General features: G+C 38.8%; 1 protein-coding gene across 6 annotated transcripts in view; it reads left to right on the top strand.

The window, feature by feature from the left end:
- ARFGEF1 (ARF guanine nucleotide exchange factor 1) overlaps positions 1-23701 on the top strand; it is a 146718-nt gene that overhangs the window by 11490 nt on the left and 111527 nt on the right. Inside the window, exon 2 of one of the 6 annotated variants that reach the window (XM_073018137.1) lies at positions 18423-18539. The exons of the other annotated variants lie outside the window; for them this stretch is intronic. The gene's annotated coding sequence lies outside the window, so the exon portion shown is untranslated. The remainder of the gene's footprint in view (positions 1-18422; positions 18540-23701) is intronic. 6 annotated transcript variants of the gene reach the window in all.

Raw genomic sequence — 23701 nt, 5'->3', positions numbered from 1 at the left:
AATGAAGAAAATGAGTTTGTGTTTGGCAGAGTTGGAATATGACCTTAGAGCCTACATGGTCATCTTGGGAGTTGTGTTGCGCTCTGCTTTTTGGCCTAATGTGGCAATCCTGTCCTGCACCCTTAATCACAGTACTATATGTTTGTAAGTAACAATACAAAAAGGAAAAGAAGGGCGACTGTGGAAAGAAAGGCACTGTCAAGAAGAGAAAAAGGGCCATACACTGGATAGACATAGAAATAACAGCAATACAGGAAAATATTGCTGTGTACATTTCAGTGAATCTCCAGGGTGAATGTTCATGTGTTCATCATGGGATCCTCAAATCTGTCATGTACAATATAATTTTAATTCTCTTTTCTGCTTAAGAAGTCAGGCAAATTTGTGTGTATGTATCTTCTAATATTTAATTTTAAAATAAAGTGTCAGTAATTTAAGCTATTTGGAAATTTAATGTGCCCTGTAACACCTCCCAGGGATTTGGGATAGGCTAGCTTTTATCGTGCTTCTATGCCTAACCCTTTAAAACTACTCTCATTTGCTTTTTATATTAATATTTTGTAACATTTCACATCATTTTAAGAATGGATATAAGAACAAAATCTTATTAAAATATCATTTTGTGAAATTACCAATAAGACTTTATCTGAAAATAACTAGTTGTAAATCTCAGTGACTTTATCTGTAAGTATATAAATATAATTACTGTGTAATTGTCATGATTTTCTGTTATCTAGTCAATATTTCATGTGCATTTTCTATATATCTATGTTGTCTTCCTACCTAGCATTTTAACAGTGTGTCATTTGTTTAAATATTTTTGAGTTTGGGGACATGTTACGTTTAAGTTTTGCTACACAGATTTTTTTTTTTTTTAACTAATCCCTTGCAGAATTTGGTTAGTGTTTGTTATATATGCAGAACTGTTTAAAATAAACTCTTAAGATTTTGATTATTAGGTTAGAGTGTGGTCATTCATGACTGTTCCTTAAGGCAAGGTTGCCATACTTAATATACCTGTGTTAGGTGCAAATAAACAACAGAGCACTGAGGACAGGACAGAGAATTTGCTGTTGTTAGATTTATTGGTTTTGATCAGTGTTTTATCACTTCACCTTTCCTTTGCATTTTTTTTTTTTTTCTGTTCTAAGAGTGAAAAAGACATAAAAATTCCTGTTTATAGGTAGGATATCTGTACTTTCATTTTCTATGAATTTGATATTTTTCATCCTTTTTTTCTTGAGGGTTATTAGGGTATATCTTAATCTGAGCTACTGTAACAATACTGTAAACTGGGTGGCTTATGGACAACAGAAATTTATTTCTCACATTTCTTTATTTCTCACTGTGAATTCAAAGATCAGTGTGCTGACAGATTCCATATCTGGTGATAGCTGGTTCCTTATAGACAGTACCTTCTAGTTGTGTTGTCACATGGTAGAAGAGTGAAATACACCTCTTATAAGGGCACTAATTCCATTCATGAGTGCTCCACCCTTATGATCTAGTCACCTCCTGAAGGCCCCACCTCTTAATTCCATCACACTGAGAATCAAGTTTCAACATGATTTTTTGGGAGGACACAAACATTCAGACCATAGCAGGGTATATAATATGAAGTATGTATTTTAAAAGTTCATTTTGTTTCCCTGAATTGATGGGTGTTTTAATAGCAGTTACTAAGTAATTTTAAAACATCACATCATATTCCATCAGTCATTTTCAATTTATATTCGTATAGTACTTAATGTGGTATCTGGTAAGATTGACTAGTCTTCGTTGTTTCTTAATTTTTTAAAAATAATATTACTTCTTTTTCCAAATAACAAGGATTTTCTTTTAAGTTTTCTAATGCTCGTTCTTAACATCTTATTAACATGTTAATCAGATTTTCCTGCCTTCTATTCTTACACATCAGCTGAAAAGTGTTAATAGTTGGGAAGAAGTTGATTATTTTGTTTCATCCAATTTATTGGGTCCTCATGCTTCCATTCCCTAAGTTTTACTTCTTACCTGATAATTGAGAATGTGTTTGTTTAATGCAGTGTCAGAAAGCATTATGTTTAATGCAGTGACAAGCAAAGCTTATGTGTAATTTCTAATGTGCTTTGATCTTTAGAAATGAGAATGGAACCATGTGCATCTTCTGCAAAGGTGAAGAGTAAAAAGGTGTAGGTTGTTTGATACCAGTTAATAGTCAGTAATTAAGATTTTATAATATACATCGGTGTCCAAAAAATGAGTTTTTACAATTATCAGAGAAAAATTTTTTATAGTAAGTAACAGCTCTGTGTCTATAGTTATCTTGCTAGAAGATACAAAGGGAGAAATAAAGTTATATTATTAGAATGTGTTTTTTTACTAACTGCAATGATGAATCTGTGTGTTTGAATAAATGAAGTGAAGGTATTTTATTCTTTTTGTTTCCCTCCTCAATCCCCATTTTTATGGCTGTTATAGAAGATTCCTTGAGTGATAAAGTAGAAGGAAAGGTACTTTTGTTTGTAATGTGTACACATTTTTTCCTTAAAAAGTCAATGAGCATGCCAACATATACTCTCTTAAACTTGTGTGTATGGCTACCTTCATTGAATTACTTTCCTTATGAAGTAGTTAAATATTTCTCAATTCTTAATTTTCTTTTACATTTCAAAAAACACCCGTTAGTAGGTAATTAATATGCAAAATTATGGTTTCTCTAAGAAAATGTTAGGTTCTCAAAATTATCACTCATACAGTTCTTTTTGTTTGATGGCTTTTTCTTGGTTTGAATGAAAAATGTCTTTAAGAAAGGTTTGCTAATCTTTTTCCGTTTTATCACTAAGTTAAAATCATATTTATTTTTACTAAGTAGTTTTCAGTTTTGTGTTATTAAATTGAATAGCCGTTGTTTTTTTTAGCACTCCCCTAAATGGTTTCTGCCAATTCAGTCTCATTGAAACTTTCTATCCTTAACATTTGTAAAAATAATATAATCTTTCATTACTAGCAAATAAGAAGCTTTGTTTGGTTTTGCTGCTCATGCATGCCTAATGCTCTTCTGTGTAATTAAGATATATCTCACCAGTTGGTTTGACTAAAACTTCTTAATGTAAAGGTTTTATTGATTTAGTAAACTAATGTCCCTAATATTTTGTCTAAGATAGTCACTATTAATAATGTGGCGTTTCAGAAAGTGTGTAAGAAAACAAAAATTTTTTTTTGAGTTTGGAAATTAAATGTTCTTAAGAATATTTGCTTTTTTTCTAGCTCTTTTTTTTATATATTCTTATTATTTATTTATTTATTTATTTATTTATTTCTTAAGGCGGAATCTCGCTTTGTCGCCCAGGTTGGAGTGCCATGGCGCAACCTCGGCTCACTGCAAGCTCCGCCTCCTGGGTTCACACCATTCTCCTGCCTCAGCCTCCTGAGTAGCTGGGACTACAGGTGCCTACCACCACGCCTGGCTAATTTTTTGTATTTTTAGTAGAGACAGGGTTTCACCGTGTTAGCCAGGATGGTCTCGATCTCCTGACCTTGTGATCTGCCTGCCTCAGCCTCCCAAAGTGCTGGGATTACAGGCGTGAGCCACCGCACCCAGCCTAAATTCTTATTTTTATCCTGAATTTTTTTTTTTTTTTTTTTAATAAAAACGCCCAGGCTGGAGTGCAGTGGTGCCATTTCGACTCATGGCAACCTCTGCCTCTCGAGTTCAAGTGATTCTCCTGTCTCAGACTCCCAGGTAGCTGAGATTACAGGTGCATGCCACCATGCCCGGCTAATTTTTGTATTTTTAGTGAAGATGGGGTTTCACCATGTTGGCCAGGCTGGTCTCGAGCTCCTGATCTCGTGATCTGCCTGCCTCGATCTTCCAAAGTCCTGGGATTATACAGGCGTGAGCTACTGCGCCTGGCCCTGAATTTTTTATTTTAAAAATTACCACAGTATTTCCATTCCTTTTTTTGACCCATTTACGTTAATTTCCTACCTGATTCTCCTTTCTCCTTTTCAAACCCTCAGAATCTCTATTAGCATTGATATATGAAAACATTCTTGATTTATAAAGACATATTTTAACTCAATTCAAACAGTTTAAAAATAATCAGAGAGTAACCTGAAATACAAATATGCATTTAGTTTACAACCCTTGATGTATCCTCACAAATGACCACTACATTGCAGAAATGAGGGAAAATTCACTACATGGTAGAACAGTAGATAGGTGGTAGTTTATTGCTAGATCCCAGAAGGAATGAAAAGCTAAAAGGATGAGAAAGAAGAGCTAGATATGGAGGACAGGGAACATAAGCCATGTAACATATGGATAACTCATTTTCTGAAAGATAAAACAAAAACCAGAAATTGCTGGCAAAACAATAATCAAAGATATGCTGGAGAAAACTGCACTAAAAAATACTTGTGTGTGCAAACTGCTATATTCTAGGAAGAAAAATACTCAATGTGAAAAGGCTTACAAATCTCAGTCTAGCAATATTTTTTAATATTAGCGATAAAAAATTAATCTTGTAAATATCCAGGCAGAGAAAATAAGCTTCCAGAAGAATAGTTCAGTTTGTTAAGACTGTAAAGAATCAGTAGCATCCATGGCTATTCAAGGAAAAAAAAAATTATAAGAGTTTCATCATAGGTAAATGTAATAGGAATTTGCTGAAAATTTTAAAACAGCAACTCTGCTAATAAACATAAGCATTCTCTTTTATATCTTTTTTAAAAAAATGCCTTATCTCACCTCTCTGTCATCTTTTTCCCTTGTTGCCTTCTTTATCTCCCTCATCTCTCCACCGCTTTCTCTCACCCTCTCTATTTCAAATTCTTCTAGAATATTGTTAGAAAACAATGAGAAATGTGTTACAAAGATGTATGTACAAGTGTATTCATCATTATGCTGTTTTTAATTACTAAAATATGAAAATAACTCAGGTGGTCAACAATATAGGATTGATTAAATGATGTTAATACAAGGGAATGTTACAGAGTACTGTGTAGTGATGTGCTTGAAATATACTTATTGATATGGGAAGATGAATGATTGGAAAAAGCAGATTATATAATACTTTTCTTAGAACAAATATGTGTAGGTATATGGAGAAAAAGTGTTGCAAATACAAGGAAATTCTGACAGATACGATCATACCAAGTAATGTGTTTTACTGTCTTGTGGTAGAACTACAATAAAATATTTCATGGCATGGTTAGAAGAAGTGTGTCATTGGGCCAGGTGCATTGGCTTACGCCTGTAATCCCAGCACTTTGGGAGGCTGAGGTGGGTGGATCACCTGAAGTCAGGAGTTCGAGACCAACCTGGTCAACATGGTGAAACCCTATCTTTAGTAAAAATACAAAAAATTAGCCAAGGGTGGTGGCAGGCACCAGTAATTCCAGCTACTTGGGAGGTTGAGGCAGGATAATAGCTTGAACCTGGGAGGTGAAGGTTGCAGTGAGCTGAAATCGCACCATTTGCACTCCAGCCTGGCAACAAGAGCGAAACTCTGTCTCAAAAAAAAAAGAAGTATGTCATCCAGGAGTCTGTATGCTTCTTCCTCAAGCATGTGGTATTTAAATGTAGAGTAAGAGGAAAAAGAAAACATACACACAAGTGTAAGTAGTGGGCTTCTTATTGAAGTAGAAAAATAAAATCAGGGAAGAAGATTGCTGACATCAAATATAGATGATTGAATAATAGTCATATTTATTTACTAGCAAGTCAACCTCGTAGTGAACACAGGGATAATTTAAATGTTTTTGATATTGCTTAGAGTATGCCTAACTAGGGTATTAGAAATTGATTGTACTTTGGGCTTGATTACCCATTAGCTTGTAATAATAGGAAGGAAATTGTTTTGTTCTTCAATTCTTTTCTCACTTTGATTTCTCAAAATGAGGAAAGAATAACTGGCCTCATATAGGCTTTTGACTAGGAAATATTTAGACAGTAAATCCTGACTTAATGTCATTGATATAGGTTCTTGGAAACTGTGACATACAGCAGGTCCTTTAATAATATTGGTTAGTTAAACATGTCATTATAAGGTTGATTAGAAAAAAATGATTTTGTTATACATCATTTTGCTTAAAGTCACAATTTCCAAGAACAACAAGGTTAAGTGAGGACTTACTGTAATTTATGTCTTTGGTAATCTAAGTATTATATAAGAAATAAAAAGTATTTTTGAGAGAACCTCATTGTTTGCTGTTATTTTCTAAAACACAAGTCTTAGCTTCATCTCAAACTAAGCTAAGAAAGATGTATAAGGTTTCGGAAGATCTCATTTTCTTTTTTTTTTTTTTGGTTTTTTTATTTATTATTATACTTTAAGTTCTAGGGTACATGTGCACATCATGCAGGTTTGTTACATATGTATACTTGTGCCATGTTGGTGTGCTGCACCCATCAACTCGTCAGCACCCATCAACTCGTCATTTACATCAGGTATAACTCCCAATGCAATCCCTCCCCACTCCCGCCTCCCCATGATAGGCCCCAGTGTGTGGTGTTCCCCTTCCCGAGTCCAAGTGATCTCATTGTTCAGTTCCCACCTATGAGTGAGAACATGCGGTGTTTGGTTTTCTGTTCTTGTGATAGTTTGCTAAGAATGATGGTTTCCAGCTGCATCCATGTCCCTACAAAGGACACAAACTCATCCTTTTTTATGGCTGCATAGTATTCCATGGTGTATATGTGCCACATTTTCTTAATCCAGTCTGTCACTGAGGAAGATCTCATTTTCATGTGTGTATCCTTTAAGGCCTTCTCAACACATCCAGAAAAGGTATGGAAAGCTAATTTAAGAGTACAGGTTGTTTTAATGTCTGTAGAAAGCCCAGTGTTAACCAGTATAGATTTACTCTTGCAGATACTTGGGATCCTTTCTAGAGATGGATACCAGGTTCTTTTCAATTATATGGAAACTGGCGTTTATCAGTTATTTTCCTGTGTTTCATATTTGAGTCACAAAACAGTACTGTGAGTCATAGATGTTCTTTTTCTTATATTTCTTTTTTTATTTTTTGAGATGGAGTTTTACTCTGTCGACCAGGCTGGAGTACAGTGGCACGATCTCAGCTCACTTCACCCTCCACCTCCCAGGTTCAAGTGATACTCCCACCTCAGCCTCCTAAGTAGCTGGGACTACAGTTGTATGCCATCACGTCTGGCTAATTTTTGTATTTTTAGTAGAGAAGGGGTTTCACCATGTTGGCCAAGCTGGTCTTGAACTCCTGACCTCAAGTGATCTGCCTGCCTTGGCCTCCCAAAGTGCTGGGATTACAGGTGTGAGCCACTGTGCCCAGCCTTTTTCTCGTATTTCATATTCTTAAGTGCCTTCCTGAAATCAGCTAAAATTTGTGCTCATTCCATTATAACTTGATTAAAACTTTTTTAGTCCTGAGTAGATGCACTTCTGTCTTCCTTCCCTACTTCGCCCATTGGGAAATTTCTCAAAAATCTTCCTTCATAATATTCAATATTTGTTTATATTTATTATTAGTATTTATTTGCAGATAACCTTTGGGAATATTAGACATACTAGTTATTCATATGTTGATACTGTACTTAGATTTTTGGAGAGTGCTTTCTTGCTTTCAACATCTAGCTGAGTTTTGTCCCGTTGAGAAAATGGGAAACTTGACTGAAATAATGGGAGAGAATGGATTAATTTTGGAACATGGGACATTACGGGATATGGTAGGACTGGGACATGCCTGATAGAGGCTCCTTTATGTAATATAAGGATAGCATGAGGTTGTAAGGACACAGAATAGATAGAAAGGTGCAGACTGGTGAGATGAGGAAGTATTAAAAACAACCTTTGCTTTGCCCTTAGGAATAATGTGTATTATTTAAACGGTGTAAGCCCTCATTATAATTTGTTGATGATAGTTTAAGTATATGGGGCATGCCCATTAGCCATTTTCTGTTTAAAAAAAAAAAAAAAAAAAAAAAAAAAGTGGGTTTTTCGCCCGGGCATGGTGACTTACGCCTGAAATACCAGCATTTTGGGAGGCTGAGGTGGGTGGATCACCTGAAGTCAGCAGTTCAAGACCAGCCTGACCAACATGGAGAAATCCTGTATCTACTAAAAATACAAAACTAGCCGGATGTGGTGGTGCATACCTATAATCCCAGCTACTTGGGAGGCTTGAGGCAGGAGAATCACTTGAACCCGGGAGGTGGAGGTTGCAATGAGCCGAGATGGTGCCATTGTATTTTAGCCTGGGCAACAAGAGCGAAACTCGGTCTCAAAAAAAAAAAAAAAGGTGGATTTTTTTTCTCTGTGGCTCTTTGGGTTAACCTAATGTTTTGTATATTAAATTATGTTACTATGAACTCCAATTTTACCACAGGATTAAAAGCTAATAAAAATACTTTTTAGTCTTCACTATTTTATTTAACAAACATTTATTGAACATCTTAAGTGTGTCTTAAAATTGTATTAGGCACTAGGGAAACTGGGGAACACTCATACGTGGTTCCTACCTTCAATAGCTTATAATCTCTTGGGGGAAGACAGATTTGCAGTAAATAGATGTTAAAATGGATAAATAGGTGCTATGGTAGACATATATGAAATTGATGGAAACCCAAAGGAAGAATAATTGATAAGTTCTTTTCAGGAGGAGTGTTGGGGTGGGGTCATGGATCAGGAACAGCTTCATAGAGGAATCACTATAGACTTCAGGCTTGGAAGATCACTAGATGAGTTTGCCGTAGAATTATAGGAGCATGCTGTGGCAGAACTAATTGCATGAGCATAGAGAGGTTTAAGGAAGCATGTCTGCACTTAGGAACTGCAGGGAGTTCAGTATGACTGTGGGAATATAGTTTGGCAAAGAAAGCAGGGGTGAGATCATTGAAGACCTCTTTTTGTTTTGTTTTGTTTTCTTTGAGATGGAGTCTTGCTCTGTTGCCAGTCTAAAGTGCAGTGGCACGATCCCGGCTCACTGCGACCTCTGCCTCCCATGTTCAAGGGCCCCACCTTCTGTTACAGACAGTAGAATGCCAAGCAAAGGAGTGAAATTGATGTTGCATTTCAGAGAAATCACTCTACTCTGATTGGCATATTGAAAACTAGGTTTGTGGCTGGGCGCAGTGGCTCACGCCTATAATCCCAGCACTTTGGGAGGCCGAGGCCGGTGGATCACGATGTCAGGAGATCGAGACCATCCTGGCTAACATGGTGAAACCCCGTCTCTAGTAAAAATACAAAAAAATCAGCCAGGCGTAGTGGCAGGCACTTGTAATCCCAGCTACTTGGGAGGCTGAGGCAGGAGAATGGCGTGAACCCGGGGAGTGGAGCTTGCAGAGAGCCGAGATTGCACCACTCCATTCTAGCCTGGGCGACAGAGCAAGACTCCGTCTCAAAAAAAAAAAAAAAAAAGTAGATTGCTGGGCTTCAGAACTGCAGGCAGTGAGACTGTTAATTTTAATAAACTGTTGCCTTAGCACAGGTTTGAAGAAGCAAGGGTTTGAACCTGAGGCACTGAATATGGAAAGCTTAGATATCAGTAAATTAACAGGACTTCATAAATGGGTGTGAGGAATGAGAGAAAGGAAGGCATTTAGGATGATTCTGAGGTTTCTAATGACATGATTTTGAGAAGTTGGATCTGTTCACCAAAAATGGCAGTATGAGAAAATAAGCACATTCGACTTAAATGGGTTGATGAAAAAATGGATTTAATTATGGTTATATTGAGTTCGAATGCATGTGGGACACATGAGTAAAGATGTTTGGTTGATAGTAGTTTATGACATGACAAAAGCCTAGTGGAGAGATCTGAGTTGTAGATCAAGGTTTAGGTGTTACCAACATATGTTACCCAGTTAGGTCTTTCAGAGAAAAAGAGATGTATATTAAGTTATCTGGTAAATTTACACTGTCATTTATTGCTTTTTTGTTATTGTTGTTGTCGAGATGGAGTGTTGCTCTGTCACCCACACTGGAGTACTGTGGCGCGATGTCTGCTTACTGCAACCTCCACCTCCTGGGTTCAAGCAATTCTCCTGCCTCAGTCTCCCGAGTAGCTGGGATTACAGGCGTCTGCCACCGTGCCTGGCTAATTTTTGTATTTTTAGTGGAGATGGGGTTTCACCATGTTGGCCAGGCTGGTCTCAAACTCTTGGCCTCAGGTTATCCACCCCCTCTCAAAGTGCTGGGATTACAGGCATGAGTCACCATGCCTGGCATTTATTCCTTTCTTTAGAAAACATTTAAGTATATATTTGTTCCCAATTTTATTGTAAGCCTGATAAATGTAAAGATATGAAATATAGTCTTTGCTTTTAAGGAGGAGATTGAAGGAGATGAATACATAAAATAATTTCAATATGCTAAGGTAAGTAGTGATAGTAATAATTGGAGGAAGCTATGGGAATAGAGAAGCGTAATTATCTTAGCCTAGAAGTGCAGGAGAAGACTTTTTGGTGAAGATAGGGTTTTGTTTTTGTTTTTAAGAGACAGGGTCTCACTTTGTTGCCCAGGCTAGAGAGCAACAGTGCAGTCATAACTCACAGCAGCCTCAAACTCCTGAGCTGAAGTGATTCTGCTACCTTAGCCTGCCTCCCTAGTAACTAGGACTATAGTCACATGCCACCATGCCTGGCTAATTTTTTCTTTAATGTTTTGTAGAGGTGGAGTCTCTCTGTATTGCCCAGGCTGATCTTGAACTCCTGGCCTCAAACAACCATCCCCACTGGACCTCCCAAAGTGTTGGGATTATAGGCATGAGCCACCATGCCTGGCTGATAACATCTATTTATTCTAGAAGGATGAATGGATTTTAGCCAGGAAAAGATGGGTGGGAAAAGTATTCTGGGGAAGAAGGAGCATCATTAGCTAGGCATGAATAGCCGAATAAACCCAAAGTGTGAGAGAGTTACCTAGAAGGTTGGCATTTTAAGAGACTTAAGTGTATAGCAGGAATGGTAGGAGATGAGGCTCATGGAAAGTGTTATAGGTAAGGATGGTTGGAAAACCACTGAAAGGGGTTTTAGTTGAGATTGACAGAACATATGACTGAGGCAGCCTTGAAAGGTACCTGTTGGGTACTGGTGGGATGGAATTCAGGCAGAGGACACCATTTGAGCAAAAGCTTAGAGGTGTGAAATGGCAGATCTTTACAGGGGATTTATAGTGTTCCTTTACAATTGGAGCGTGGAATGCAAGGAAGGGCATGCAGATAGATGAGAGTGGTAGGCAGGAGCCAAATCATGGAGGCTTTTGTGTGCCATGCTGAAGAGCTTTATCTTGTCATGATCACTCTGGCACTATGTAGAAGACGGATTAGAGCCAGTAGGCCCGATGAGAGATGAACCCCTGACCCAAAGTTAAAGTGGCAGAAAGGATGGAGAAATCAAAATTAAGGCATTAAAACAGAAGTTCTCATCCTTGGCTATCCAAATACACTAAGATCACCCATGGAGCTTCTTAAAAATACAACCAGCTACATCACATTACTGGAGATCTCGCTTCACTAAGTTGGAGTATGGATGTAGGCAACCTATTTTGCTTTTTTTTTTTTTTGTTTTTTACATTAACATACAGTAAATTTGACTTTCTTTTTTACTGTACAGTTCCATGAATTTTAACACACGTGAAGATTTGTGTAACCTCTATCACAGTTGGGATACAGAATAGTTTTAGCACTCCCAAAAACTCCCTCGTGCTTATAGTCACACCATTTCTCACATACCTAACCCCTGGCAACCACCGATCTGTTCTCCGTTGTCATTTTAAGAATGTCATAAATATGGAATGATACAGTATAGAGGCTTTTGAGACTGGCGTTTTTCACTCAGCATGCATTTAAGATTTATCCAAGTTGTTGCATGTATTAGTAGTCTTGTTTCTTTTTTTGTTTGGTTTTTTTGAGACGGAGTCTCACTCTGTTGCCCAGGTGGAAGCGCAGTCGTGCGATCTGCTCATTACAACCTCCTCTTCCTGGGTGCAAGCGATTCTGCCTCAGCCTCCTGTGTAGCTGGATTACAGGCGCCTGCCACCACGCTTGGCTAATTTTTGTATTTTTAGTAGAGACAGGGTTTCACCATGTTGGCCAGCCTGACCTGGCCTCAAACTCCTGACCTCAGGTAATCCACCTACCTCGGCCTCCCAAAGTGCTGGGATTACAGGCATGAGCCGCCCGACTGTCTGTTTCTTTTTTACTGCTGAGTGTATGGATGTCGTATAGTTTTTTAACACTCATTGAAGGGCATTTGAGTTGTTTCCAGTTTTGGCAGTATGACTAGAGCTGCTATAAATAGTCATGGACAGATTTTTACATGAACTTAAGTTTTCATGTTTGTCTAGGGTAGATACCCAGAAGTGGGATTGCTGGGTCATATGGTAAGTATATGTTTAACTTCATGAGAAACTTACAAACTGTTTTCTTAAAGTGGCTATGCTATTGTACATTTCTACCAGCAGTGTATTTGAGTTCTAGTTGCTCCATATCCTTACCAACTCTTGGGAGTGTCAGTATTTTTAAAATTTAACCATGTTAATAGGTGTGTAGCATTACATCATTGTGGTTTTCATTTGTATTTTCTTAATGGCTAATTGTGTTGAGCATCGGGTGTTTGTTTTGTTTTGTTTTGTTTTGTTTTTGAGACAGCGTTTCGCTCTTTCGCCCAGGCTGGAGCGCAGTGGTACGGTCTCGGCTCACTGCAACCTCTGCCACCCCAGGTTCAAGCGATTCTCTTGCCTCAGCCTCCCAAGTAGCTGGGATTATAGGCACCTGCCACCAGGCCCAGCTAATTTTTGTATTTTTAGTAGAGACGGGGTTTTGCTCTGTCGGCCAGGTTGGTCTTGAAATCCTGACTTCAGGTGATCCACCCGCCTGGGCCTCCCAAAGTGCTAGGATTACAGGTGTGAGCTATTGCTCCCAGTCTGAGCATCTTTTTTTATGTTTGTTTGCCATGCGCATATCCTCTTTGGTGAATGTCTAAGTCTTTTGCCCATTAAAAAATTTGGTTGTATTTTTACTGTTGAGTTTTAAGAGTTTTTAAAGTATATATTCTAGATATAAGTCTTTGCCAGATAAACAATTTGCACATATTTTCTGTAGCTTACCTTTTATTCTCTTAACATTGTCTTTCACAGAGCAATCATTTTAATCTTGATAAATCTATTTTATTTTTTTCTTTTACGTCACATGCTTTTGGTATTGTATCTAAGAACTCTGCCTAATCCAAACTCACAGAGTTTCTCCTATGTTTTCCAAAAGTTTGATAGTTTTTTGTTTTACATTTAGATCTGTCATCTATTTAAGTTAATTTTTGTATAAGGTAGGAGTTTTAGGTCAAGACTTATTATTTTTGTTTTTTTTGCAAATGGGTGTCTAATTCCAACACTATTTTGTTGAAAAGATTATCCTTTCTGCATTGAATTGCACTTGTACTTTTGTCAAAAATTAATCATCTATACTTCTGTGGGTCTGCATCTGGACTCTATTCCATTGATCTGTGTTTCTCTCTTTAATACTACATTGTTTTGATTATTATAATTTTAAATTCTTATAATTGGAGATAGGGATTTCTCCCAAGTTATTCTTCTTTATTAGTATTGTTTTGTCTATCCTAGCCTTTCTTAGCAAATTTTAGAATCTGTTTATGTGCAGAAAATCCTGTTAGAATTTTGATTGGCAGTGGATTAAATCTGTAGATAATTTTGGGGAAATCTTTATTATTTTTATACTTTCAGTCCATGAACATGATATATTTATTGTTTTTTAGTTCTTTGATTTTTTTGTCAACATTTCTTTCAGTATATATTTTATATGTGTTTTGTTAAGTTCATACTTAAGAATTTTATTTTGTGGGGAGCTATTGTGAATATTTTTGTTTTGTTTTTGTTCTGTTTTGAGACAGGGTCTCATTCTATTGCCCAGGCAGTGCCATGACCCCAGCTCACTGCAGCCATCACTTTCTGAGCTCAAGTGGTCCGTCCTCCTGCCTCGACCTCCCAAGTAGCTGGGACTACATGCATGCACCACCCTGCCTAATTTTTAAACTTTTTTGTAGAGATGGAGGTCTCACTGTATTGCTCGAGCTGGTCTTGAATTCCTGGACTCAAGCCATCTTTTTGCCTCAGCTTCCCAAAGTGCAGGGATTACAGGTGTGAACCATTGCACCTGGCTGTAAATAGTATTTTTTTAAAACTTTGGGTTTCCAGTTGTTTATTGCTAATATATAGAAATGTGATTGAGTTTTGCATGTTGCAGTCTTCCTAAATTCATTTATGAATTCTTAGAGTTTTTTTCTTCTTCAAGATTTCTTGGGATTTTTTACTTAACTAATCATGTAATCTGTGAATAAGAGCTATTGTATTTCTCTCTAACTTATATACCTTTATTTACTTATTTACACTGTCTGGGATGTTCAGTACAAAGTTGAGTAGAAATGATGAGAGGGTTTCCACACCCAACCAGCTCTTGGTTTTGTGTGGCTACTGTTTATCATTCTCCTCTATTGCTGGGTTACTGAGAGTTTTTAAAATCATGAATGGATGCTGAATTTTGTCAAATTATTTTTCTGTATCAGTTGAAATGATCATGTGATTTTTTTTCTTCTTTAGCCTATTCTGTGGTAGATTACATGGGTTGACTTTTTTTTTTTTTTTTTTTTAAACGGAGTCTTGCTCTGTCACCCAGGCTAGAGTGCAGTGGCACAATCTCAGTTCGCTGCAAACTCCACCTCCTGGGTTCAAGCAATTCTTGTGCCTCTGCCTCCCGAGTAACTGGGACTACAGTCAAGTGCCACCTTGCCTGGCTAATTTTTATATTTTTAATAGTTTCACCATGTTGGACTGGTCTCAAACTCCTGACCTCAGGTGATGTGCCTGCCTCGGCCTCCCAAAGTGCTGGGATTACAGGTGTAAGCCACCACTCCCGACCTTTTTTTTTTTTTTTTTTTTTTTTTTTTTGATATTAGTTTTGTGTCTTTAGAATAAACCTCAGTGGGTCATGGTATTTAATTCTTTTTATAGCATGCTGGATTCTAGTTAGTATTTGATTGATGATTTTGGCATCTATATTCATGAGTGATACTTGTCTGCATTTTTCTGTACTGCCTTTGTTCAGTGCAGTTCTGATGCTAACTACATCATAATTTGGTTCTGGAGTTGAGTCATATTTCACAGGTTAAAGGCATAGTCCTTGGCAAAACTGTTTTCACTTCAGATACCAGCTATATGCTTGAGAGTTTCCAGACCACCTGCACTTCTGACCAACTGGCTACAAATTCAGGGGTTTCTCTTAGCTCCTCGCGTTAAGTAGAGCAACTCACAGAACTCAGGAAAGTGCTGTTTCAGGACTGTGGTTTTGTTATAAAGGACACAAATTAGGATAATTCAAAAGGAGAGAACTATAGGATGAGTTTGGAAGGGCCCCAGACACAAAGCTTTTGTGTCCTCAGAATGCTTTACCCTCCCAGCTCATCGATGTGTATCACTAACCAGGAAAGCTCACCCAAGCTTTGGGTGTCCAGAGTTTTTGTTGGGGTGGCATTACACAGGAATTATTGAGTGAGTCATTGGTCACATGATTGAATCTGAACTGCAGCCCCCTCCCGGAGCTCTTTGGAGATGGGGCTGAGATCATGTGGTTCAAAGCCCAAACTTGACTCACATAGTTGGTCTTTCACTAATCCCTATCCTGAAACCATCAGAGGGGTTTACCATGAATAATAAAGATGCTCCTATCAGTAAGTTTCAAAGGATTAGAGGCTCCCTCCCTGAACCAAGGACAAAGACCAACAAGATTCTTAATGATACAACAGTCCAGGCTGGGAATGGTTGTTTGTGCCTGTAATCCCAGAACTTTGGGAGGTCGAGGAGGGCAGATCACTTGAACCCAGGAGCTCAGGACCAGCCTGAGCAACATGGCAAAACCCTGTCTCTACAAAAAATACAAAAATTAGCTGGGTATGGTGACGCATACCTGTGTCCTAGCTACTCGGGAGGCTGAGGTGGGAGGATCATGGAGCCTGGGGAGGTTTAGGCTGCAGTGAGCTGTGATTGCACCACTGCACTCCAGCCTGGGCAACCAAGTGAGACCCTGTCTCAGGAAAAAACCAAAAAGAATTATACAACAGTCCAGTTGTGTTATCAAGATAATATTGGCCTCGGGAAAGCAACTGAGATGTGTTTTATCCCTTAATATTTTCTAGAGGAGATTGTACAGAATTGATATAAATTCTTTTATAAACATGGTAGAATTCTCAGTTGAAACCATCTGGTCCAAGATATTTCACTTTTGGTAGTTTTTAAACTATAAATTCAATGTCTTTAATCGTTACAGGACTATTCAAATGATCTATTTCGTATTGGAAGAATTGTGGTAGCTTGTGATTCTTGAGGAATTGGTCTATTCATCTCAATTCTCAGATTTATGTATGTAGAATTGTTTGTACCTAGTCCCTCTTAATGTCTGCAGTGTTTGTAGTGATACCCTGCTTTATTTTTTCCTTCCTCTTGCTGGAGTTTCAATTTTATTGATCTTATCAATCAGCTTTTTAAATAGATTTTTCCTATGTTTCTATTTTCAGTTTTGTTGATTTCTGCTCTTGTATTTATTATTTTTCCTTTTTTTCTGCTTGCTTTGGGTTTATTCTATGCTTCTTTTCCTAGTTTCTTAAGGTGGGAGCTTAGATTTGTGACTTTTTTCTAATGAAGTATTAAGTGCTGTAAGTCTCCCTTTAAGGATGCTTTAGCTGTATCCCATAAAATGTTGTATTTTTATTTTTATTGAGTTCCATGTATTTTTTAAAAATTTCCCTTAAGACTTCCTCCTGACCCATGGATTATTTAGAAGTGTGTTGTTTAATTTCCAAGTGTTTGGAAATACTAGTTTTTCTCCATGATTCCTATTTTTATTTCATTTTGGTAGAGAACACATTCTGGGCTGCTCTGCCTATGGAGTAGCCATTCTTTTATTCCTTTACTTTCTTTTTTTTTTTTTTGAGACGGAGTCTGGCTCTGTCACCCAGGCTGGAGTGCAGTGGCCGGATCTCTGCTCACTGCAAGCTCCTCCTCCCGGGTTTACGCCATTCTCCTGCCTTAGCCTCCGGAGTAGCTGGGACTACAGGCGCCCGCCACCTCGCCTGGCTAGTTTTTTTTTTGTACTTTTTAGTAGAGATGGGGTTTCACCGTGTTAGCCAGGATGGTCTCGATCTCCTGACCTCGTGATCCGCCCGTCTCGGCCTCCCAAAGTGCTGGGATTACAGGCTTGAGCCACCGCGCCCGGCCTCCTTTACTTTCTTAATAAACTTGCTTTCACTTTACTCGGAAAAAGAAGAACACACTCTGTATGATCTCAGTTCTTTTAACTTTGTTGAGATTTGTTTTATGGCCCAGAATATGGACTGTCTTGGTGAATATTCCATGGACATTTAAAAATAATGTGTGTCTGTCTGTTATTGAGTGGAGTATTCTATAAATTTATACCCTGCCAACTGATGGTGTTGTTCAGTTCTGTATCCTTAGTGATTTTTTTTGTCTAGTAGTTGTATTGTTGTAAGAGGGATGTTTAATTCTTCAGCTATAATAGCAGATTTGTCTGTTTGTCCTTTCAGTTCTATCCATTTCAATTTCATGTTATTTTGAAGCTCTTTGTTATATACACATTTAGGATTACTATGTATTCTTTTTTTTTTTTTTTTGAGGTGGAGTCTCGCTCTGTCGCCCAGGCTGGAGTGCAGTGGCCGGATCTCAGCTCACTGCAAGCTCCGCCTCCCGGGTTCACGCCATTCTCCTGCCTCAGCCTCCCGAGTAGCTGGGACTACAGGCGCTCGCCACCGCGCCCAGCTAGTTTTTTGTATTTTTTAGTAGAGACGGGGTTTCACCGGGTTAGCCAGGATGGTCTCGATCTCCTGACCTTGTGATCCACCCGTCTCGGCCTCCCAAAGTGCTGGGGTTACAGGCTTGAGCCACCGTGCCCGGCTACTATGTATTCTTGATGTATTTGACCCTTGTATCATTGTGTAATATCCTTTGTTCTGGTCACTTTTTGTTTTCATTTCTACTTTATCTGATATTAATATAGCCATACCTGCTTTCTTTTGATATCTTTTTCCATCTGTTTACTTCCATCCTACTATATTACACAGGTGTGTGGGTATGTGTGTTTTCTTTCTTAAGAGATGGTCTTGCTCTGTTGCCTAGGTTGGAGTGCAGTGGTGTGATCATAGCTTGCTCAAGCAGTCCTCCTGTATCAGCCTCCTGAGTAGCTGACACTACAGGCACATACCGCCATGCCCACCTAGCTAATTTTTAAATTTTTTTTATAGAGTTGGGGTCCTGCTATGTTTCCCTGACTGCTTTTGAACTCCTGGGCTCAAAGATTTTGGGATCATGGAGGACAGGAGCCAGGACTAGATTGCAGCTCCGGACAGAGCAGCATGCGGAGGCTTGCATTGTGAGTTTTAGTTCCAGATCGACTGCAAGAACAAACCAGCAATCCTGAGAGGACACACAGACCCTCTGAAGGAAGTGGACTGCTTCTGCAGGACCCGGGAGATCCCCCCGCCCTCCCTGCCAAATACTGTGAGTGCCCCAACTGCAGAAGTGGGAAAGGGAGACCCTCCTCTCCTGAACACACACCCCCACTGGAGATGCTGAAGGTCTGTTTGTGGGAGAAGTTTCTGACTTTACCTGGAGCTGAGTCAAGTTAGTTGAGCCAAGCGAAATACAGGGGTAGAGGAAGCAGCAGAAAGGCCCTGAGAGCTTGCTAGGTCCCCAAGCAGCCCATTCCTGTCTGGCACCACAGGGATCCATCGAGGTTGGCCAGAGGAGCAGGGGGTAAAACTCCACTGGGAGAAGGAATTCTCTAGCTGAATTTTGTAACAATTTGAATGGGAAGCCTCCTGGTCGGAACTCAGGGGAGGGTTTGAATCCATCTGTGCTTGTAGACTTCATAGTCAAGGGAAGAACTAAAGCCCTTTTCTTTCGCAGCTGGGAGGCAGAAAGCCTTAGGCAAGTTTTTAAGCTCCTTTTGCCCTCCACCTGGAAACAGACTTGGGGCTGTTGCAGGGGAGCAAGGTGGGAGTGAGACTGACCCTTCGGTTTTTCTGGGAACTGGGTGAGACTTGTGACTGCCAGCTTTCCCCCACTTGGCTGATAACCTGGATGACTCAGCAGAGGCAGCCATAATCTCCTAGACACACAACTCCAGTGACCTGGGAATTTCACTCCCATCCCCCACAGCAGCCATAGCAAGACCCACCCAAGAAGAGTCTGAGCTCAAACCTTCCCAGCCCCTCCTCCACCTGATGGTCCTTCCCTACCCACCCTGATAGTGTAAGATAAAGGGTGAGGTGTATAATCTTGTGAGTTCTAGGGCCCTGCCCACTGCAGGTCCCTCTCCACACTAGTACAGCTGATACTTTCTGGAAGGCGCCACTCCTGGCAGGAGGCCAACCAGCACAAAAATAGAGCATTAAACCATCAAAGCTAAGAATCCTCACGGAGTCCATTGCACCCTCCACCACCTCCGCCGGAACTGGCACTGGTATCCATGGCTGATCACAGGACTCTGTTCAGACAAGCCCCATTACCAAGCTCGGAACTGGGTAGACTCGCTGGGTGCCTAGACCCAGAAGAGAGACAACAATCACTGCAGTTTGGCTCACAGGAAGCCACATCCATAGGACAAGGGGGAGAGTACTGCATCAAGGGAACACCCTGTGGGACAGAAAAATCTGAACAACAGCCTTCAGCCCTAGACCTTCCCTGTGACCGAGCCTACCCAAATGAGACGGAACCAGAAAACCAACCCTGGTAATATGACAAAACTAGGCCTGTCAGCATCCTGCAAAAATCACACTAGTTTACCAATAGTGGGTCCAAACCAAGAAGAAATCCCTGATTTACCTGAGAAAGAATTCAGGAGGTTAATTCTTAAGCTAATCAGGGAGGGACCAGACAAAGGCAAAGCCCAATGCAAGGAAATCCAAAAAATGAACTCCTGAGCTCAAGTGATCTTCCTGGCTCAGCCTCCCAAGTAGCTGGGATTCTAGGTGCATAGTACCACACCCAGCTAAATGTCTTCTAATTGTTGTGCTTGGACCTTTTATATTTAATGTAAATTTATATACGAGGGCATAAGTCTGCTATTTTACTTTTGCTTTCTGTTGTTCCCTCTGTTTTTCGTTGTCCATTTTCCTGCCTTTATGTGGACCTCTTGAAAAATTTTTAGAATTCCATTTGATTGTTCTGTTGGAGTTTATATTTGATTTTTGGTGGTTGTACTAGACATTACATTATTCATACATAGCTTTTCACAGTATACCGATGTCAGCATTTTACCAGTTTGAGTAATCTGTAGAAAAACCTGAGCTCCATTTAGGTCCTTTTATCTTCCCTTTCTATAGTATTGTGTTAAATAGTTCCCCTACATACATTGGGAACCACATAAGACAGTGTTTTATTTTTTGTGTTAAATATGTAACATAATTTTTAAAACTCAAGAGAATAGTGTTGTACGTTTCCATATTTTTACACTTCCCATTCTTCACCGTGTTTCAAAACTTATGATTTCCTTCGTGTTGGAAGAACTTCAGTTGTTCTTTTAGGATAGATCTTGTGGTGACAAGTTTTTTTTTTTTGGTTATCCTTCATCTGAGAAGATCTTGATTTTACCTTTAGTCCTTTAGGATTTTTCACAGGTTATCTATATAACTCTGGGTGACAGATCTTTTCTTTCAGCTCTTGGAAATGTTGTGCCACATCCCCCATTGGCTTCCATAGTGTTCAATAAGAAATCCACTGTCACTGTAATCATTTTTCTTCTATCGATATTATGTCATTTCTTTCTACCTGCTTTCAAGATTGTTTTGTCTTTATTTTTCTGGGGTTGGATTCTGATGTGTCTTGACTTGGATTTCTATCCTGTTTGGGTTTGCTCAGCTGAATCTATAGGTTTGTGTATAATACCAAAGTATTTTGTATTAGTGGTTACAACCCAGCATTGGATCATGAAGTCAATTTTGTGGCCTATGGCTGGTGTTATGATTGGTTTTTAATAGAATAGAAAATGAAAATATATCCCAGAATAACAAGGATAATAATTAAATTTTTATTTCCATAACATATATGTAGGTGTTTTCTGGGATCCAGGATAGTGGTGTGCAGTCAGAAACGTTGGAAAACTATTGATTAAGACCATTCACAAGATTTTGTTTTGTTTGAAAAAAGAGGCTAGTTAACACCCCCCTTATCTGAGACTCTGATGCTGATGAGTAAAAAGTATTTTTTTCTCCATATCACCTGGGCTTCATAGTTTGTTTCTTCTAACCAGTTAAATTGTTTAAAAATTTATGAATCTAAGTAGAGGTTACACTTTGTATAAACTCAAAACAGATGGCTTTAGGAACAGTGTCACTCTCTGTCCCTGATGTTATATGTAATAATCGCAAGTAGGGAAGGTATGCGAAGGAAAAGGAAAGAAAATAGCAAAGAACAAGATGTTATTTTTTTCTTTCTCTTTTAGTTCTCCAGAATATGGTAGCGTTTATTAAATGTCTGCTTACTATGTAACTCACACTGTGCTAAATGCTAGGAATGCAAAGAAGAATGAAAAATGTCCCTGTTGTATGTAACATATCACTAAAGTTTATTCTTCTGGTGTAGCTGAAATTTTGTATGCTTTGATCACTATCTCTCTTTTCCCCATTTATGTACCTCCTCTAACCTCTGGTAACCCTCATTCTACTCTCTACTTCTATCAGTTTGACTTTTTTAGATTCCACATACAAGTAAAATCATGTGTCTTTCTGTGCCTTTTTTCACTTGGCGTAATATCTTCCATTAATATCTTCCATTTTTTCACTTAGTGTAATATCTTGCTTATGTTGTCACAAATGACAGGATTTCCTTCTTTTTAAGGCGGAATGGTATTCCATTTTGTATATTTTATAAGATTCTCTTTATCCATTCATCTGATGATGGACACCTAGGTTGCCTCCATATCTTAGCTACTGTGACTGTAATAAGTAATAATGCATTATATATTTCAAAATTACTAAAAGTAGATTTTAAATGTTTTTACAATAAAAAATAAAGTATGTGACTTGGATTTGTTAATTAGCTTGATTTGGTCATTCCATATTGTAAAAACATATCAAAACACCTAATTGTACCCCATAAATATATAATATGTACAATTAATATGTGTCCATTAAAATAATAAAATTAAATTTAAAAATTAAAAAAAAGTTCCTTGCATTCAAGTAGCTCAGAATCAAAGGTAAGCAAATAATCTCAGTGCTTTATAAATAAGCACCTTATAAAAATAGGTCCTTGGTTCTATGGGAGCACATAAGCAGGGATGATGAGTGAGAATGGCAAATGGGCAAGAGGCTGAGGCTGTGGAATATTTCACTTAAGAGGTGAAGTTCAGCCTCCATCTTGGGGGAGGAGTCGGGGATTGCCAGGCATATTACAAAGGAATTGATTTAGGGAACAAAGCCCTAGCTGCATTTTATTAAGCTCTGTATCTGTTAACCATGTGGTTTCCTTATCTGGATTTTCACAACACATTAAAAGAACTTTCCATGATCCTGGCAATCCTTTTGTACCTCTAGGTAGCTGTCTCTCCCATTTGCCAAGAAGTTATTTCAAACCCCATTCTCTCTAAGCCTCTTTAACTTTTCCTATTCCAGGTATCTATCTTTGTATAATAAACCACCCAAGACTTAGTGGATATAATGTAATGCAGTGTAATGCAGTGATCATTTTATTATGCTTACAGGTTCTGTGTGTCAGGAATTCAGATGGGGTATGCTGCTGCTCCACAGTGTCTGGGGCCTCAGCTGGGCAAACTGAAATGACTGAGGGAGATGTGAATGGCCAGGAACTGGAATCCTCTGGAGCCATCTTTACTTACATGTCTGGTGCCTGGATGGTGATGACTTTGAAAGCTGGGCTCAGCTGGAACTGGTGACGGAACTATTTTTATGTAGCCTCCATGTGGCTTGGGCTTCTCACAATAGGGCCACTGGGCTCCAAGAGGGGATGCCTGGAAAGCCAGTAATTCTGTTATAAGAGAATCAGGCAGGAGCTGCTTGGCCTTTCTGACTTAACCTCAGCTGTTGTTAACTGTCACTTCCACTGCATTCTGTTGGCTATAAATGAATCTCTAAGGCCAGCCCAGATTTAAGGGGAGGGGAATTAGACTATCTCCTGGTGGCAGGGTCACTCTGTAGAAGAACATGTGGGATGGCAGACACCATAGTGATCTTTTTGGGAAATATAGTCGGCCACACTCTCTCCCAGTTTTCAAATTCATAAATCTTGATTCTTGCTGAATATTGCCACTTAAATATCCCACAGTTACTTAAAATAAAACATGACCATTAACTCTTCTTCACTCCTACTCTTCCAACTCTACCCCTGCACATTGAGAAAATGGCATTGTAGCTAAGTACCTCTGTTATCCAGTTATGCAAGCCAGAACCCCTTTTCTTCCTAATATATCCTTGCCCTACTAGGTTAATGAGATTGTTCCATTCTTCTTCCTTGTCCATGGAATTTACATTTACTAATAATTTCTTAGAATAGTGCTTGCAAACACAAAGTTTGAGTCAGATCACAGAAATACTGAAGTTAACTTTTGTAGTCACATTCCTTTCTTCAGACTTGGCTCAAAGCTACTTGTGATTAATTGGTGGCTGGTTTGATTCTCTTTCTAGAGAATTTTCCTTTGTGAG

This window comes from Chlorocebus sabaeus, chromosome 8 (assembly GCF_047675955.1).
Source record: "Chlorocebus sabaeus isolate Y175 chromosome 8, mChlSab1.0.hap1, whole genome shotgun sequence".
NCBI lineage: Eukaryota > Metazoa > Chordata > Mammalia > Primates > Cercopithecidae > Chlorocebus > Chlorocebus sabaeus.
This window is presented reverse-complemented; position numbering and strand designations above follow the sequence as displayed.